This window comes from Aedes albopictus, chromosome 2, assembly GCF_035046485.1.
Source record: "Aedes albopictus strain Foshan chromosome 2, AalbF5, whole genome shotgun sequence".
Classification (NCBI taxonomy): domain Eukaryota; kingdom Metazoa; phylum Arthropoda; class Insecta; order Diptera; family Culicidae; genus Aedes; species Aedes albopictus.
In genome coordinates this window covers 514,230,549-514,251,518 of record NC_085137.1, presented here as the reverse complement: position 1 = coordinate 514,251,518, position 20,970 = coordinate 514,230,549, and the positions used below count along the sequence as shown (strand labels likewise).

The window sequence follows — 20,970 nt, the reverse complement described above, 5'->3', positions numbered from 1 at the left end:
TCCTGACTGATGCCCTGAATTAATTCCTGGATGGATCACTGAAGAACTACCTGAACCAATCCATGATGGAGCTCCTGGAGGAATTATTGAAGAACTTTCGAGAGGAATTTCTGAATGAACTCCGGGAGAAACCCTTGACAAAGCTTTCAAAGGAATCCCTATAGAAAATTCTTGGAGGAATCTCTGCAAAAAAATCTTGGAGGAATCCGAGAAGAAATTCATGGAGGAGCCTCTGATGGATGCAAAGTTTACTGCGGATAAAGAACTTCCCAGGCAGATTTGAGGGCAACCTACAAGTTAATCAAGAGTCACTGTCACAGTTGAGATGTACAAGCCAAGGCTTCCGCACCTTCTTTCTCGTTTTTGTTCAAAATGCTCAATATCGAGGTAGTAAAATAAGCTCCAAGGAGTTGAGAACCACTTGTAATGCATCGCGCGTTTCAAGTTCAGACAACGACAATGCCCAACGCAGCGGGAAGGGATAATTTTCGGCCGAATTAAAACATTTTTCTTCCACTCGTAAGCCCACAAACTACTGGCGATGCTCACTGACTGACTGACTGGTGTAGGTAGCAAACGCGCAGCCGGCAGTTGGTCATCCAAGTAGGCGGCGGCGCAGCGAGGGCACGGTTTTGGTTGTTTTTGATCTTCCGCGGCTAACACCGCCACCGTGTCGTAACCTCTGCGCCTACCTTGATCGTTGTGACGGGACGGCTAAAACTGAGGAGAAAATAAGCGAGCCGAAATGAGCCGGCTGATGATGGAACTGAGAAGACCGTCAAGGCATCAGGGCGACCAGGGCGGATGGAAAATTGTCGCCCTCTTTTTCGCAGGATGGAGAGCGGTTTGCGGCATATTACAATACATTTGTACATATGCCGCCGCCGCCGCCGCCTTGCCACCATCTACCAGCGGCAGAGAGTGTGGCTGAATGATTCCATTGTTTTGTTTAGATTCCGCTACTCACGCAGGGGTTAATGGCAGTTTCGGCGGTTCCGAGTCGGCGTTCCTCATCGCTGCCTGCCTGCCACCCGAGGAGTATCGTGTAACCGATCTAATCTTGATCGACGTGAAAAATATGCTCGTGGAAGCGACGGAGGGACGAGGTGAAATGTTTGTCGAATTACCGGCTCGTTGGGGAAGGGATTCCCCGGTGTGTTCCAGGTGAGCCAGGCCAGCAGCGGTAGAATTGCTGGGTTTGGCTTGGTCGTAGTGACGCTTTCAAGAAATTCCCACGCACCAAAAGTCGTTGACGGGAGATTGCGCTGCGCATTCTCGCTCAACAGCAGCAACGGTTGAAAATTGCCACCTCTAGGAGCGAGCAGTTGTCCAAATTTAGCTGCCATTCAGGTACCCAGCCGGTCAGTTTGTTGTTATTTGCCATCATCATCTCAAGCATCGAACCACGCAATGCCTACTACACACCGCACCGCACCACACCACACAATCCGATGTGGTTGTTATGTAGTTGATTCGTTGCTTAGTAACCGCGCGCAGCAGTAGTGGATCCACTTAACAACCACAACTGCCACGCCGCGATCACCAAAAGGGTAGTAATCAATTACGATGGCACATTTTTCGTATTTTCGGCCATGCCTAATTAACCGCCACGCCACTCATTCACAGAACTGAGCGGATTGTCATTAAAATGATTTCGCCTCCGCGCGTCGTCGTCGTCCGTCCAGAGTTGATGAACCGCTTGCTTTGTTTGATTTGTACCTACTCCGCAATGATGAGTGTCCGGTCCGGACCGACCTTGTGCTGCGCGCCTACTAATCAGGGATCATCATGTAAGAGCTGTGTTGTACCTCTTTAGCGTAGTAGGGGCTTGTGTCGTCGACAATTGTCGTAGAAATTTTTCACAGGGTTGTTTACACAACCGTGGAACAGCAGTAGCAGCAGCAGCGCACCTGACCGGCAGCTAATGGGGGCCCACACGATGCGCGAGGTGCAATGTTTTTCTCAAATTTGTTGAGATGAGCGCAGGCAGCTACCCACTAGAAACGGAGTAGGCGGACGGGAGCGTCGAAGGGTAATAAAACTAATGCGCTTTGGTCACTGCTCATTACTCCCGTTTCGAATGGGAATTTAAACTTTCCTGCGGATGTTGTAGCTAGACGCGCAAACGGTTTGGTTGGTCGGTCCGTCCGTGGTGTGGTGGCATCAAGTTGCAGTTACAGTTAAAGAGGAGGAGGATGATGCAGAAAGTGAATGAGCGAGGAGCGGGAACAAATCATCAAGCGCCCAGATGATTTATGAACGATGTTCCGCACGTTTTTCGCCGCCCTCGGCGCATGGCCTGCTTCGTTTTCCGCTCTCGGCAGTTGATGTACGTAGGTACTAGCGTGGTTCAAAAAATCGTTTTTGCTCCACACCGCTTATTCGATTCATAACCAGATTCTATGCCTTCTCCCAAAATTTGAACTGAATTGGTTGAAAATTGAGAGTGCACAAGCCCTTCAAAGTTTGTATGGGAATTACTATGGGAAAAGAACGTTTTTCATTCAATTGACCGTAGCATTTCCCCAAGTGCCCTAGAGTGTTAGTTGACCCATGGAACTCCTTGGCTACTCTATGAGCTACTACTTTGCCGAAGACCACATTCAAATCGGACGCCTCATTAATTAGTTATCGATTTTCATCCAGCTGCAGAAACTTTAACAGTGATCTTTCTGCTTCCCAGCAGGCAACATTGCTGCACATGGCGCCAAAGATAGCACACATAAATCATGGCTACTATGTTTCAAGGCAAATTGCAGTGATGCCCATCGAATAGTGTAATCATCATGATCAAAGATTTTCATTCTGGATAAAAATCGATAACAAATTAATGAAGCATCCGATTCGAATGTGGTCTTCAGCAAAGTTGTAGCTGACAGAGTAGCCTAGGAGTACCATGGGTCAACTAACACTCTAGGGCACTTGGGGAAATGCTATGGTCAATTGAACGAAAAACGTTTTGTTCCCATAGTAATTCCCATACAAACTTTGAAGGGCTTGTGCACTCTCAATTTTCAACCAATTCAGCTCAAATTTTGGGAGAAGGCATAGAATCTGGTTACGATTCAAATAAGCGGTGTGGAGCAAAAACGATTTTTTGAACCACGCTAGTAGGTACACATTCGTATATTGATGCAATGAGATTTTTGAAGCAGGCCGCAATCACTAGAAACTAGATGCAGGTATCAATTCAATTGGGGTCCAGACAGGAGATTTTCATATTACCACGTCAATTTTTGAGCCTTTCTGATCCGCTTTTCACCTGGGATGTTCTTCTACATCTTCCAAATTGTCCCGAAGCTCATTCACGAAAATCTAGAACTGTGATTATGAATTTTACAGAAACTAGAATCAAAATCAAGGTTAGATCCTTTCCTTATCACAAATTAGGGTCTCATCAGATTCTTTGGCAGATCTTTAGTAGATTTCTAGCATGTTAATTGAAACAGTTTTAGAGATATCTGTATCTTGTGAATCCATCTAATGAATCATAGTATAACCACGCTGACCGTAAATAAAATTGAAATCAGCGATGGACCGATAGATATGGTTTCACATGAATAGGTGAGTTCATTCCATGCTATTCTTGCTTGTGGAAATTCAAGACAATCTCATAATTTACTCTATGAAATCTTTGAATGGTTCATCATTTAAATTGTTGACATACACATCATCCCAATTTCTTACAGAAAGTCACAGTTTAAAACAAAGTTGCATCGATCGATCGTATCACGAATCCAGATGATTTAGCTTATCTTTCCTTCCACTAACAAAAACTTCCTCCCGCAACAACTTCGGAAATATGGATGTGATCTCTGATTCCAATGACAACAAATGTTGTACTAACATTGTTTGACTTCCTCTTTGAAAACGTGGTCAGCACTTTTAATGAGGCTTGGCATCCTCGAATGTGCACATTGGATTCTTGAGCAATTTTGAATATTCTAGTCAATCACGACGTAGCTTGGACAATGACCATGTCATCCCAGAGGTCTCAATATTGGATCTACAACGTTAACAGATTTATTTTCCGTAGCACTTGAAATTCATTTGAAATTCGTTGTCCGGATTTGTCTGGAATTTCATCTGGGACTTCGTTCTAAAACTCAGGAATTCTTTCAGTAGTTTCTGCGGTGATTTTTACTGGGAATCATATAAGAGATTCTTTTGTAAATCTCATGGGTTTTTATTCGTTCGTCAACAATTGATGTAGGCTAATCTCCCTGGTTATCTCAGGGATACCTTCAGAAGTTGTTTTCGGATTACTCAAGGGGTCGCTTCTAGAATTCTTCCAAGAATGTTTCTGGGATAACACTTTGTTGTTATCCCAGAAACATGCTTGGAGTGTTCTTATGTTATTTTGGTTTTGTATTACTTATGTCAAAAAGCTTTTTTAGGATTCTTCAATGAGTTCCTTCTGAGATTCCTACAAAAGGTTCCTTATGGAATTCATCCACATGTTTCTTCTTAACCCTTTCATCAACAATCGCCCCTAATGATAGTGCAAAAACACCGGAAGAACTTGTGGAAGAATCTCAGGAAAGTTGACATGAATAGTCCCAGCAAGTGTTTTGGAAGTAATCCCTGGAAGAATTCCAGGAGGAAGAACCACAGCAGGATTTACTTGAAAAATCACAGCCGGAATTATTGGAGGAAGACAAAGAGCAATTTCTGGAGAAATTATTGAAGAAACCCCCCCCAAAAAAATCCCACGAGGAATCATTTGAGAATCTTCTGAAAGAATCCCAGAAAGATAACCTTGAATAATCTTAGCAAGATTTCCTGAAGGAATCTCAGGAGAAACCCCTTGGGGAATGTCCAAAAGAATTCCTGGATGTATTACAGTAAGAATTTCTGTAGGAGTCATAAGAGAAATTGCTGGAAACCCACATCAGGAATTGCTTGAGAAATCCTAGCTGGAATTACTAGAGGAAGGCCAAGAGAATTCTTTGGAGAAATCCCCGAAAAAGAACCCCTGAAGAAATTCCATGAGGAATCACTGAAGGAACTTCTGAAAGAATCACACGAAGTTAGCCTTGTATTATCTCAGCAAGGTTTCCTGAAGGAATCCCTAGAGCAATTCACAGTAGAATTCCTGCAGGTATTACAGTAAGAAGATATTATGAGAAATTGTTGAGATTCATATGAGAAAATGTTGGAAAACCACATCAGGAATTGTTTGAGGAATCCAAGCTGAAATTTTTAGAGGAAGGTCAAGAGGAATCCCTAGAAGAATTCAAGAATTTAAATTATTCAAGAAAAGGATTTTTCCAGCAGTTCCTGCGGTGGTTCATCCAGGAGTTCTTTCAGAGATTTTATCTTGAAATTCTTCATTGGATTCCTCCAGAAACTCCCAAAGGCCCAATTCCTGGAATTCCAACTAGAATTTCTCAAGCATTACTGTTGTGGTTTTTCCAGAATTTCTCCAGAAATTCTTACGGTAATTCCAGGAATTCTTCAAGGGATTCCTCTAGGGATTTCTTCAGGATTTTTTGCTGAAATTATTCAAGGAAATCTGCCGGAAATTCTCTAAGAAGTTCTTTTAGTGATTCCTCTAGTGATACCTGGAAAGCTGACCTGTTATCGTATCGAATAATTACTTTTTCATAAATGGCCAAATCCAACGACCCTTTTTGAATCCGGAATAATTCCCAGGAGCCAAGTGGCCATTCCAACATTTTGTGTCACAATTTGATCGAAAAATATTGAAAAAAAAACACGTTACAGCGAAGCGTTTTATTCAAAAGTTTTCCTAGGTTATCCTCTCTCCTACGTCACACCTTTTTTAATGAAATTTCCAAAATTTTTGTATGGGTCGTCTCACTTTGCTGAACCTTATATGGGCGTTTCTTTGGTCATTCCTTTTGGAACTCAATGAGAAGTTCTTATTTGAATATAAGAGTTCCTGCAGTGAGTAACCCAGGTGCTCTTTTTCAAGTTGTTTCTGTAGCTTCTATCATAAGTTACATTTTTTGGTCAAAAAGACTAGAAGAGGCTCTTAGAACCATCATAAAACCAAAATAAAAGGTTTGAGGTTTTATGGAAGTTTTCCAAATCTCTACAAGACTAATTGGTCATCAAAATGTCTATTGGGAATGGAGTTACACCAGGAATTGGAACTGCTTAGGGAAATAATCTTGGATTGTACCCAAGAAATTCTCCTGAAATTTCTCCAGAAGTTCCTTCTGATATACACTCTAATGTTTGTTCTGATGTGCCTTTTGATATATCTACAAGAGTTCATCTTTTTTTTTTCAGAAGGTCCTCAAGAATTCCTTCTGAGATTTCTACATGAGTTTCTATATAAAAAAAAAAGACAATTACACCTTCTACGACCTTGCGGCCTCTACAGACTGTTCCTTTTAAAATTCATCCAGAATTTTCTCCACATAATCTTTTGGAAGTTTCTTCTGATAAACCATTAGGAAATCTTAAGGTTTTTGTCTGTATAATCTATTGAACTTATTTAAGAGCTTTTGGATCTGAGACTGCCAAGCTAAACTCTTTTGCTAGATATGCACCATAAACGGAATCGTTCAAGTAATTTCTGTTCATTGCACTCTTGAAATTCAATAAGAAGTAATTATTAGAATACCTGGGAGAGTTCCTGACCCCTAGGAATTCTCCAGAAGAAGCTTCTAAGATTTCTTCAGGAGTTTCTTCTGAAATTAACTCAACTGCTCCTTTCCAAATTCCTCTTGGAGTTTATATGGAGTTCCACGTGAAATTGGAATCTCTTAAACAATCAACTCTGGATTAAACCAAAAGACATCCTCTTGAAATTCTTCCAGAAGTTTCTTTTGGTTTTACCTAGATGTTCCTTTTAATATACTTACAAGGGTTTGTTGAGTTTATTTTTCAGAAAATTCTTCTGAAATTATTCCAGTTTTTTCTAAAATTCATCCAAACATTCCTTCTGAGAATTTATGGGATTTTTTGGCGCTATATCGGTCTTCGGGTTTCTTTAAAAAACAACCGGTTAGGTTAAAATTTCATCATGAGTTCCTTCTATAAATCTTTAAAGAGTGCTTTCTGGCATTCTTTCAAGAAATGCTGGGATTTATCCAGGAATTTCTCCAGGAGTTCCTTGTGGGACTCCTCCAGGGAATTATCCTGGTTCTGAGATCTCTACAGATGCTTCTCCCGAAATACCAAAGAGAATGCTTTTATCAATATTTTTCATAGAACAGCTCTTTCAAAGTATTCTTCGGTAGGAGAAATCTCTAAGAAGAAGTTGCTGAAGTACTTTTTTAAATAGCATTCGTTTAGTAATCCTCAGATGAAATTCCTGCAGGAATGACCGGATGTAGTTTCTGCAAGAATATCTAGAAGAAGGTGTGTGGTACTGAATCTGCATTGTTATTCGACTAGACTTCCAATACACGCGAGTAGCACATGGTCGGCCGAATGCACATCAAGCAATCTAGTAGGCGCGCAAACCGTCGTCGCGTCACTACTTCGCGAACGTCAAAGTGTAAACACAAGTTACTTCCTGGGGGCACCCGCTTGTCCACAATAATTCCAAGCTCCACATTTGGCGATCCTGCCAGGAGAATAGTGAATCTTCTGGGTGATGACAAGCGGGTGCATGCCCGGATGAGTGCTCGTTTGTTTTAGTACGGTTTAGTTTTCCTGGTGCGTGTGTGAACAAAGTTAGTGAAAGTGGATAGTGTTCCGGATGATCAGAAAGGATGCCTAGAGCAAACGGCCTAGGCAGTGGTGAGATTAGATAATTGTCTGGAGATTGCTCTCCTTAACCTTCCGGCAGTCGCGCGATTGACAGCGTGGTTGGCAACCACCGCTAGCATCGCGCTTTTACTGAGTACAAAAAAAGCGAGATTTTTTTACAACAGCCGGATCGCTCGAGGGTTAAACGAATGTTTTATTATCGGTTGAATTATTGCATAAATTGTGCAAGATTTGTTTACTTTTGGGTCCCGTGGTGATGTTTATCCTGTCAAAATCGCTACAAGGAACGCTTAAATGTACAATATCACTGTAAAGTTTGCTTATCTGTATGTACTAGAGATTGCCGTCCTAGATCACTCACAAGCATTGTGATGGTGCTAAATTGAACAGTTTTATTTTTTGTTCCGATTTGAGATAATCGTCAATGATGAAGTATAAAAAAACGTCATTTTTGTGATTTAAATCAAAATTGACAGGATGGATCTGATTGATTGATTGATTGATTTATCTTTATTTGAGAGACTTTCAGCCCTTGGCTGGATCGTCTCTCAGGATGGATCTGCATATGTCTTAGCCATGTCAAAAGACAGACATAAAGACTTAGAGAGCAAGCAAAATATTCATTTTATGCATGATTCCTATGCAAGAACGCTTGTGAGTGTTCTTAAGCAAGCGATTTGAACATCTGAAATTTTGCGTTTTTTTTAAGAAAAGGAAGTAGAAGGTATTCAAGGTAAAGTAAAGGTAGAAAAAGTGAATTACTTGTATGTTTTAAGCAGAGAGAGTTTCATTCGAAAATTGTGGTATTCTTGCGCATTTTTGTATTTTATAACAACATTTGGTTTGCTTATCGGTTGATTCAGTTCTGTACATATGTACAAAAAAGACCATTGTTATATACGACTTACGCTACATCTGTTGTCCTGTCGAGTATTTTGAGTATGATTTAGAATGAAAGATTGCAATCATTAAAAATGAACACGACAAAAAAATGAAACTATGAGAGCTACGTATTGTGGTGTCACCAATTGGAGATTCCATGATCATTTGATATTTACTGTAGGATCAGCGATTCTGAGTAGGAGTTAAAATAAAAAGCGCGTTTTCTTTGCAGACGTGTCAAAATTGTGTCTCTATTTGATATTTCAGTTGATCAGAGTGTACCGGCTGCAACAGTATATTATTTTTAAACATGAATAATATATGTGTGCTATTAGTAATCTCATGCTCCCAAATTCATCTCATTCTAAAAGAATCGATTATGGCACCGATTGATTCAGCTCTTTTTTTGTTTTTCATGCGTACTCACTCAAAAATACAAAAAAAAAGAAACAAAACAAACAACGCTTCAATCCTTTGTTTTTCGTAGGTTAAAAAAATGGGAGTCATATGCTTGATAAGGGATCAATACCCTGAATAACTGAAAATCAGTAAACAAAATGAGGATAAACTTTCGACTATTTGGGAGTGCTCTTTGCTGCTCGTGTTGTCGAAGTAATGATCAAACCCACCAAAGAGCTAGAGTCTGATTAACAATCAGGCAGCAACGGAAAAAGTTTCATCATAAAGCATCTTGCGAGTAAAAGAAAATCCTACGCATCGTAACATTATGGTCCCGAAAGTGAACTGAGTGTGATTTTTATCGTACCGCGCTACTCTTGAGTTGAGTATGATTGTTTTGTTCATGTATTTTATTTAGTATTGCTTCTGAACAATGTCGGGGAAGTTGGAAAAGTGGTATAAAGATGAAGTGTTGGTAGTTAATAAAGACTACAGCAATGTACATTGTGCATATCAGTATATCGCGATTTATTTATTCTAACGTAAGATGCATAGCGGTTTTTCAGATGTCTTTCAAAATTGAACAGTTAATGTCAGTCTTTGTTTCGTAACCATGTTAAGTAATGTGAAATTAGCAAAACAAGTTGACTTTTGTAAGAAATTCTGTCTCATGGCGACAGTAAACCAGTCTACAGCGAGTCCGGATGACCGCATCCTTACTTTTGTAAAAAAAAAAAAATCCTGTCTCATGGCGACAGTAAAACAGTCCACAGCGTGTCCAGATGACCGCACCCTTACTTTTGTAAGAAATTCTGTCTCATGGCGACAGTAACAACAGTCCACAGCGCGTCCGGATGACCGCACCCTTACTTTTGTAAGAAATTCTGTCTTATGGCGACAGTAACAACAGTCCACAGCGAGTCCGGATGACCGCACCCTTACTTTTGTAAGAAATTCTGTCTCATGGCGACAGTAACAACAGTCCACAGCGTGTCCGGATGACCACGCCCTTACTTTTGTAAGAAATTCTGTCTTATGGCGACAGTAACAACAGTCCACAGCGCATCCGGATGACCGCACCCTTACTTTTGAAAGAAATTATGTCTCATGGCGACAGTAAAAACAGTCCACAGCGCGTCCGGATGACCGCACCCTTACTTTTGTAAGAAATTCTGTATCATGGTGACAGTAACAACAGTCCATAGCGTGTCCGGATGACCGCACCCTTACTTTTATAAGAAACCCTGTCTCATGGTGGCAGTAAAACAGTCCACAGCGCGTCCGGATGGCCGCACCCTTACTTTTGTAAGAAATTCTGTCTCATGGCGACAGTAACAACAGTCCACAGCGCGTCCGGATGACCGCACCCTTACCTTTGTAAGAAATTCTATCTCATGGCGACATAAACAACAGTCCACAGCGTGTCCGGATGACCGCACACTTACTTTTATAAGAAACCCTGTCTCATGGTGGCAGTAAAACAGTCCACAGCGCGTCCGGATGACCGCACCCTTACTTTTGTAAGAAATTCTGTCTTATGGCGACAGTAACAACAGTCCACAGCGCGTCCGGATGACCGCACCCTTACTTTTGAAAGAAATTCTGTCTCATGGCGACAGTAAAAACAGTCCACAGCGCGTCCGGATGACCGCACCCTTACTTTTGTAAGAAATTCTGTCTCATGGCGACAGTAACAACAGTCCACAGCGTGTCCGGATGACCGCGCCCTTACTTTTGTAAGAAATTCTGTCTCATGGCGACATAAACAACAGTCCACAGCGTGTCCGGATGACCACACCCTTACTTTTGTAAGAAATTCTGTCTTATGGCGACAGTAACAACAGTCCACTGCGCGTCCGGATGACCGCACCCTTGCTTTTGTAAGAAATTCTGTCTCATGGCGACATAAACAACAGTCCACAGCGTGTCCGGATGACCGCACCCTTACTTTTGTAAGAAATTCTGTCTCATTACGACAGTAAAACAGTCCACAGCGTGTCCGGATGACCGCACCCTTACTTTTGTAAAAAAATTCTGTCTCATGACGACAGTAAAACAGTCCTCAGCGTGTCCAGATGACCGCACCCTTGCTTTTGTAAGAAATTCTGTCTCATGGCGACAGTAACAACAGTCCACAGCACGTCCGGATGACCGCACCCTTACTTATGTAAGAAATTCTGTCTCTGGTCTCAATTGATCTATTATATGGTCTGACGTTCAAACTTCTAAACTTTTGTTTGTTGTATAATTGCTGTTCCATGAGAATCTGACCGAAGAGGTGATGAGACATTTTTGACGATTCAGGAAATAGATGAAATGGTATTCCTTGATTATCACGCCGAGGACCTGGAATCGAATCCCACTCCCAATAAACTCACAAAATGTGAGTTCTTGCTTTGGAAGGGAAGTAAAGCGTGGGTCCCGAGATGAACTAGCCTAGGGCTAAAAATCTCGTTATTACAGATAAAAAAAGATATTCCTAGAAGATGCTGCAATATAAGAATATTTCATGCAGAAGATACGCATAAGGGAAGAACCATGAATCTCCGATTACATATTTTGGTTTGGTAAACATTCATAGTAAAAACATAACAAAACTAGCAAAATTTAATATTTGTTTAGTACCTAAGCTTTGCAAGATTATTGTGATGAATGCCGTGTCGCTGATTAAAATGCGGAAGCTGCGCACAACTTCCAATGTGAAAAAAAAAAAAAATCTCGAACTGGATGGTGTCGTGGTTCAGCTGTGTGACGTCTGGTTTAATGGCAGTACTACCAGCGGCGTCATGGTCGCGATTTTTTCCGCAGTCAAGTTCGCAGATTGTGAACAATCCTCGGTACCCACTTTACGTAATTTATGTTTAGTCCCTTGCTGTCAGAGCTGTCAGATCGGTGTAACACGCTAAATAAAATTTACACAAAAGGCAATTTACACGAAAAAAAATACACGGTAATGAATATTTATTGGGTACCGGACTGGTCACCGAAAATTTAATGGTTTTCTTTGGTACATCGAGGTCTTGAAATTAGTCTATGGTACTACCTAGTCTATGGTACTACACTACTGGGCTTCGTGGCCTTGCGGTTAGCGGCGTCAGTCGTCTAGGCGTTTCGTAAGCCTCGGAGTGCGAGTTCGATTCCCGCTCCAGTCGGGGAAAACTTTTCGTCGAACGGAAAATTCTCCATTGGGTTACTGGGTGTTATGTGTGTTGTCCGTTGTCTCGTGTTGGTAATGTTCAGTCTGTGCAGCCTCTGGCTGAAGACGGTGTAGTGTCTTTTTTTTTTACTATTGGGTGCAGGTATTCAGTAAAACTTTGCTGATGGTAGGCATATGAGTAGTAGATACATATTATCGTTCAGTGTTCATTGATTAGCAATTCTACTAATACAATTTAAATAAAACAGGAACGACATCGAAGGCTGGCGTTGAAAATGAACGAAAAACAATTAAAAACTATGTAGTATCTAGGCTTGCAAGCTTCTGTTACTATATTCATCCCTGAGAAGAGGGAGGATGTGTGGTACTGAATCTGCATTGTTATTCGACTAGACTTCCAATACACGCGAGTAGCACATGGTCGGCCGAATGCACATCAAGCAATCTAGTAGGCGCGCAAACCGTCGTCGCGTCACTACTTCGCGAACGTCAAAGTGTAAACACAAGTTACTTCCTGGGGGCACCCGCTTGTCCACAATAATTCCAAGCTCCACAGAAGGTTTTGGATGAATCCTGCGCAGGTGATTCTGTGGGAATTCTCAAAAATGTCCTTTGGAGAATTTCCAATTAGTAGATTCTGAAAGAATCCGTCGAATGAATTAATTTAGGAATCACCAGAATGAATTTTGCAGCATGATTTCCTGGCGTTATATGAAGATGGAGGTAATCAGTTCATTACCTTAACGGATTTCAAGGTTGCAGGGTTGGGCGAGCAATGGCATTTGAGCCTAGGCTTTCGAGCCAGGGCATAAGGCGGAAATTTCTACATATGGCCCATCCCAGGAAGAAAACCTTTAATGGAGTGACAGTTACTTTCTGAGCAACGTCACTCTCAACGTTTCGCGTCTTATCTATACTAAATACTATGACGAACGGCTGAAGAAATGTCGCCGTTCTATGATTTAGTTCAATTGTATTAAAAACGCTGCACAGTGCTTGTAGTACATCTCCGATGCACTGCAAGTATTGATACTTAAAAAAAAGACAATCATACCGTCTTCGACCTTACGGCCTCTAAAGACTGAACAGTACAAACATTCGACAACGGACAACACATATAACATCCAGTGGACCAGTGGAGAATTTTCCGTTTGACGAAAAGTTTTCCCCGACTGGAGCGGGAATCGAACCCGCACTCCGAAGCTTACGAGACACCTAAACGACTGACGCCGCTAACCGCTCGGCCACGAAGCCCACCCATACTGACAAGTAGTCGATTATATCATTTGCAGGATTCTTCCAACAAATGGCAGTGTATGTGTAAACTAGACTAGACTAGACTAGACAACGAATTTCAAGGTTGTCAAGGGGAGGTTAAGGAGGGTGAGCGTAATGCAATTCGGGGCTTCAGACGGATTCATTGAGGTTTAATGGGGTTTTGAAGAGAATTTCAGAAAGAGTTTCAAGATGTTGTGGAGGTTCTAGTAAATTTCAGGATATTTTCCTACTGGCAAAAGCAGCTACATAACAACATTTGGAGCCAATGTTTTTAAAAGTCAGCTCTCTGATACAGCAAATATTTGGATTCACAGAGATTCTTGGGTATCTCTGGAGACTTCAAAGGTGTACAGAAGATTTCGGATGGATTTCAAGACGTTTGATAGCGCTTCGGAAGGAGTTGGGACATTTCAGGCCTTTCTGGAGATTATGCGATTTAAGAGATGTTTCTGAAAGCCTCAGGAAGGTTTCAGAGGGGTTTCAAGTCGATACAGGTATTTCAGGAGCCTTCATAGGGTTACTTGGAAGTTATATGAAGGTTCAGGTGAGTTTCTGGCAGGTGAAATAAGCGTGTTTCAGAGAGGATTTGAAACATTTTAAGAAATTTTAAGGCTGTTCTAAGGGTTCCAGAAATGTTTTCGGGGCTTTCAGATGTGTCTTTCGGAAATGATCCCTGGGGTTTCTGAGATGTGTTTGGGAATTTCAGAAGGTAAGAAGGGTTTGAAGGGATTTGAAGTGCTTCAGAAGGTTTCTGAGAGACTCACAACTAGTCGCGTTCGGTAAACGTCACCGAATTTTTCCGGTAAAAAACTTACCGGTTGAGATTTCGGTAAAACATTACCGAAGTCGTTGATTTTTTCTAAGTGTGTAGGGAGGTTTTGGAAAACTTGGAGATAGGAAAGTAAAGAACGGTTTCAAGGATCCTAAAGTAACATGTTTTATGCAAATAAACAAAAAGAGGTGCTAAAACCAAAATAAAAAGTATAAGGTTTTATGGCAGTTCTCAAAACCACTTCAAGACTAATTGGTCATCAAAATGTTACTAGAGGAGTTTGACAGGAAAATTGATAGAACATATGATGAAAAACGGGTCTATGTATAATAGAGTGGGTCAACGTTGTATGGAGAAACTTTAAATTTGATCGTTTCAACCCGGAACAAAGATTTTTCAATCTATATTAACGCCCAAAACAACTGTGCAAAATTTGGGAGCGAATGGTTGCGTCCCCGTATTCCGCATTGCGATTGAAGTTTTTATGGAAGTTAGTATGGGAAAACGTACTTTTTTGCATTTTACTAATAAGTTGTATTCTTTTATCTAATACCATATAACTAATGACGTTAAAGTTTAGCCTAGGATATGCCAAAAAACTTTGCCGAAGACCGCGAAGTGATCCGATGCTTGTGAAAAAAGTTATTCGCCTGGTAACTTAGGCCAAAACTTGAGATTTTATTATTGATGTTATTCCTTTACATGTTAAACGTTAAGCACCACCGGGCAATCTGTACGTTATAACTTTTTTAACAAGTGTCGGATCACTTTGCAGTCTTCGGCAAAGTTGTTCGGCATATCCTAGGCTATACGTCAACGTCATTAGTTAGATTGTTTTAGACGAAAAATTTCAGTTTATGAGAAAAATGCAAAAAAGCACGTTTTCCCATACTAAATTCCATACAAATTTCAATCGCAATGCGGAATACGGGGAAGCAACCAATCGCTCCCAAATTTTGCACAGTTGTTTTAGACGCTAAATGGAATCGAAAAAGCTTTGTTCCAAAAAATCGACTTTGTTGACCCAGTCTAATGTATACACACTCAAAACAGATTTGCGGGCTCGGCAAAAACGCGCACAGCCGTCTGCTCAGTAAAACTATCAGCTGATATCCCAGCAAAAAGTGACATTTGTTAGCTGACTCTCAGCAAAACGATTGCCGAAGCTCAGCAATGAACTGTCAAAATTGCTGAGATCTCAGCAAAATTGTTGTTTGCTGATTACTCGGCTGTGCAAATCTCGGCAAAAGAATGGAAAAATGCTGATATCCCGGCAATCTGAATTAAGTGTGTAAGCTTATTAAGCACTAGTTACGCTTGTATGTAAATATGATGGCAGATACTCAGGAGACCCTAAAGCAATCATTGAACTTAATAAATGACCGATCATAGTTTCCTGAGGCTGGTTAAGTAGTTATTTGCAGTGCTTTAAATGATCACTAGTAATGCTATTAATGAAAATCGGCAAGACATTCCAACATGCAATCGGCGCCCCAACGCGGATGAAGCCTTGGGTATAAACTGTCAACGTGTGTTCGTGTAGATCATCTGCGGAACTATCTTCGTCCAAAATTGGAAACAATCTTGAATAGAAGAGTAACCTTCAAAATGTTTTCTATACCAGAATTCAAAAACATGGATTTGATTTCTCGAAACAAGGCTCTAAAAATGTTTATTGTCTATGTAACTTTTCTTTAAGATGTCAATTGTTATTTTACTGTAGAAGCTCTTCACTTTGTTTTATGATGTAATTGTCCTCAAATGTAAGAAGAACTATATAAAAGTATTGACAAAAAAAGACCTTAACTCAAGGCAGTTGTAAGATGCCCTTGGATAGTTTAATGCTTTCTCCCACTCAAACTTGGTCTAAATGATTTTTGACTCCTTCTTCTCTTTCGAGACTTTTGGTCCTAGGCAAGTTCATCTCGTGAACCATGTATAGCTTTTCTTCCGAAGGATGGACTCATATTGGCGAGTTCTTCGGGAGTGGGATTCGATTCCAGGTCCTCAGCGGGATGATCAGGTACTTTAATCATCACACCAGGTCCGCTCCATGGTTAGACAAGCACTTTTTGAGGTAAAATTTGCGGAAGGCAATATGAAAACAACGCGAAGCAAAGAAAATGTATGAGAGTTTTCATAACGCAGCCACTCGCATGCACAGCTTGCTACGATCTCTCCAGATTTTTACACTGTGAGTTACCCAGAAATTGTTGATCTCATCTCCCTCAAATGAAACGAAATTACACCATTCAACACTAAATTTTGTTATGAGATGAGAAAAAAAAAGAACAGGTGTTTGGGACCCTAGAAGTGTCATAGTGAAAAAATTTTTGAAAAATATAGGACCGGGCCTTCACAGTTCAAAACCGAAGTTTGTATGGAGAACTTGGGGTGTTCAATTGATATGTGCATAAGAACGCGCTGTGCATATACAGGGGTTGGCCAAAATGTTTGGCATAGGCAACTTTTTTTTCTCTAACAAAAAAGTTCAACATGCTGTAAATTTTTATAGAGTGCATAAACAATTACCGAATTTTGACTGTTTGTCCACCTATTATATGTGCATCATTGGTACAAAGCTCGATTGATTAATTTTTCGCGAAGCTAGAACCGTTCTCGTGAAACGCAATTTTTTAAACAACTAAATTTAAGCTGTCATATCTCGAAATCCAGTGAACCGAGTGAATCAATTTGACTCAAATATGTAAGTTGGTCTGGCAAGCTAGAAACAATGAAATACGAAAATGTATTGCAGTTCAAGGAAGCAAAAAAAGTTTTCATAATCATTAAATAAACTGTGCTTGTAATGTTACTAAAAAATCAAAGATAAAATATAAAAATCAAACACAAAAATGACCGACTCGCATTTTATTATGATTATAGTTTTCTTCTGGTAATCCATTATTACTATTGCTACCCTGAAAAAAGAACTATGTATAACAATTATGAATGCATTGAGTGACAAGACCTTCACATTTTTCAGTATTTTCACCAACGTTTCCCAACATTTGTTTGTTAAACATTCAGTAATCCTTCAATTCGATTGGATAACCTGTCCTTATTACATCCTTCACAAGCTTCTGTTAATCGCCACGCAACGAACCAACCCGCCGTCATCGATCCACCCAAGAAGACCGAAAACTTCGAAACAGGTGTCCTTCATTATCCTTCCCATGCCTTGTCCGACCAAGCATCGCATCGACAGGAACATCGTCCTGATCGGCACCTTGCACCAACGACCCAACTGTGTACACACAACACATTCATCCCACTATCAGCTGTCGCTGAGCACGCGAGAAAACACCTGTCACCACAACCACCGCCACCACCTCATCCCTCCTATTCGTTGATCATCCCTTTCTTCTATCCTTGATGCCTGTTTTACGTAACCATCTTTCCTTCTTACCTGTTCAAAAAGTCAGTGCCTGCTTCGATGATAATCCATTCAAACGACCGCGCACAGCGATGTTCGTCGAATTGTGCTAATCCCAGAAGATGACAGTTTTTCCTCTTCAGCCAGTCAGTCAGTCTCTTGACCCCTAGTCGAGTGACTTTTCCCGCGCTCTTCTTCTAATCTGTCTGATCTGGTGCTCTGCTGCAGCACCACCGTCACACACTGCACGCACGCACTCTGATCAGCGTCTTGTTGATGTTGTCAACAGCTGGAACAGCGGTCGCTCCCGCCGCGGCTAACTAGATCGCGCACATGGGATGGGACACTTTTTTTTTCTGGCACCGCTCTCTTCGGCTGATTAATTTTCTTCTGCGATCACTTTCTTCAATTTCGATTTGGGCGAAATGCTTACTTTCTTCCTTTGGTATTTTTGGAACTGTGTTTTGCAGGTAGGGAAAAAAAGCTCCGGAGAGATCGAGCGATCTTCTTGGTTTTCTTCCCTTTTGACGGGTGTGTATCTATTTCAGCTACTAGCCACTTCTGCAGCACCGCTCATGAGCTGTTGTTATTATTTTTGCACATCACACACTCACCTTTCACGACTCTGCCTGCCGCTTCGTTGATTGCGATTTTTTCCTGTTATTTACCTCTTTTTTGCTTCACTTGAACGGACGCCGTACACTTGGCTTTCCGCTTATCTTTTTTGTGCACCTGGGTTGTATCTATTTTTTATTTCTTTTCCTTCTAATATGTTATTAGTTGACACTTTGTTTTCTTTTTCCCACCCCTTTCTTCGAACTCTTCGCGCCTGTTTTCGCTACTGTTGTTTCTTCTTCGCTTCTTGGGGTTTGATTTTCGGTTTGCGTGTTTCGACCGAATCGTCGGTTCCGTGTGCTTCACGCCGATAATTATTAGGCTCACACTCAATTTGTCAAACAACACTGATAATGGTACGGAGAATTTTTGATTTGTTTTCTTACTCTTCTCCGCTTTGGCGTTGATGGTGATTCCTTGGGACCGCGGTTCGTCAGCCTATTTGTACGGTTCACTTTTAATCCTTCGCACAACTATTTACACTGAAGACAGCTGGATCAGATGCTTCGGTAACTCTGGCAAAGGCTTCAACTGACGCACTTAATCATCCCCTAATAATCACCATCGCTTCCTCTAATTCTATCAATTTTTGACCCCGCAGAACGACACACAACACAATTTCAACGCAGGACTATATTTTCCCTTTGTCAATGCTTCATCAACACAAATTTACGGATATCCTTCCCCGTGGTTTTGGTGTTTCCTATTATTTCACGTTTGTTTTGTGCTTTTCTTTCGCCGTATTCTCCTCTCACACGATTGGGATTGCACCGTTTCAAAACACCGGGATCGTAGGCTGCAGCGCGTTAGGACAACTGTTGTCTCGAACGACCGATTCTGACAGCTGTAGTATTTTTTTTATTCACTGTTTCGATTCTTCGATCTTCTTTCATCAACTCTGCACAACCTCTGTTTTGCTAGTTTTCTGCTTCGTTCTTCGGTTTTCTGTATTCCTTCTGATCCTGGCACTAGTCTTCTGCTTTTCTGAATGCTTATCTTCTCAAAACTCAACACTTATCCCCAGTTAACAATAGACTCACTATTTTCCTTCTTGTCACACAATGCTCAAACATCAATAACCAGCAATGCCTTACACTCAGAAGAATATTGTATTTTGGTGGTGAGTCGCCCTTCCTTGGTATCTCGCTCACTGTCGTCCGGAGGTCGCGCGTCAAGTCGAGAGGTAAACGATAGACTAAACAGCCCGTCTGATATTTGGCTCGGTCACAGCGGACCACACGGCAAAGGCGCAACGACGATGACGAGCGACACCAGGCACCACCGTGCATATACAATATCGTAAAAGGGTCACTCACGGTCGGTCGATCGGTGCGGAGTGGAAGCAACACCAAACCATAATATATCCCGCGCACTCAGTAGGCAGTGCGACTTCGAGGCAACCCGAGACTCCGGAGAGAAGAGAGTGAGTGCCGTGCGGCGGCGGTCATGCGGCAGAGAATTTTTGTTGCTGTTGGCAATATTAATAATCATCACAGCAGCCAACCAGCCAGCCTGCTAGTCAGCCGCGCTCCAACAACAGCCGAGACGTACGAAGGAGCGAGAAGGCGCAAAAGGGAAAATGCGAAAATCCATCGAATCCGAGGGAAAAAAACTCTAGTCAATCCACTTAGCGGTGATGATGCTTTTCTCGTGCGTTCAAATGATCATTTAAACAAATTGAATGAACTTCTATGAATATTTTTCGTTTTTCCCGCTTTATATTTTCCCGTCTGTATATGTGACTACACTCTCCGAGCCTTCAATCGGAAAGTGTCATTTTCAAAGCGAACACGTACCCTTTCCAATATACTCAGTGTACAAGAAACATAACAATATATACAGTGTTCAGTTCATACCCCCATCTGGAGAAATGGAAGGAACGACAGAGACGAAACAACAAACGACCGAAAGAGATCCGCGGAGATTGCGATTGTTGTTGAGAGTGTCGTGCGAGCAATTCGATAAATTGAGAGCGAAGCGGCGAAAATTAACTCACACTCCACACCCCTGCTGCTGGCTGTGCCATAGCGATTCCACATGGTTCCTGCTGGAAGGGGAAGGTGGTGGCATGGTGGGTAAGATGGGTGACGCGCTGCTCGAAGCAGCAGCAGCACCAGCAGCAGTGTGGAAGCGTAGGAGGAGAACGGGCGGAGAAGAATTTTGTTCGGAAGATATGGTTATCATTCTTATTCGAACAAATTGAATGAATTATGTAAAATTAGGCGGAATAATGGGATTTTTGTTTCGTAGGAACACTTGATGGGATCGTGGGAATTTTAGTGTTTTTTTTTGGTTCGATCGTTCTTTTGTCGGTTTTGGGAACTTTGATTGATATTTGTACCGGCGCGTAATGGGTTTTTAATGTGCTTTGGAAGAAATGTTTAACGGCAGGAATGTTTAGATATAGGTGCTGACACTGTTGAGAGATAGGCTGTTCAGAAACCACCAAGCGTCCCCCGTGGTTCAGATAAACCACCAAGCGTCCCCATTATTTGTATAAAAATATTTATATGTAATTAAATAATGCTGAAAGAGTTGTTACCTCAATACCTTCAAAACATCAAATGTACAGGATTCGTACATTATGAACTATGTAAATCATATCAAACACATCAAGTTACATCTAGACCAACATTTGGAAATGGTGTAACAACCATTGTAATTTTTTCCTTCTCCGTTCCACCTGAGCGTATTTCCATGAAATCTCAGACCAGTAACAGGTGGGGCAGACTCCCCTCTATCTGATAACGGGTTAAGTTTGCATTAATAATTTGAAATATGCCTAGTTGGGACGGAAGAACT

At 41.4% G+C, this 20,970-nt stretch overlaps 1 protein-coding gene across 2 annotated transcripts in view; it reads right to left on the bottom strand.

The window, feature by feature from the left end:
* LOC109409728 (zinc finger MIZ domain-containing protein 2) overlaps positions 1–19,512 on the bottom strand; it is a 292,272-nt gene extending 272,760 nt beyond the window's left edge. Inside the window, exon 1 of one of the 2 annotated variants that reach the window (XM_062854558.1) lies at positions 17,587–19,512. The gene's annotated coding sequence lies outside the window, so the exon portion shown is untranslated. The remainder of the gene's footprint in view (positions 1–17,586) is intronic. The other variant, XM_029870201.2, reaches the window with a different exon arrangement.
* Positions 19,513–20,970: the final 1,458 nt, after the last annotated feature.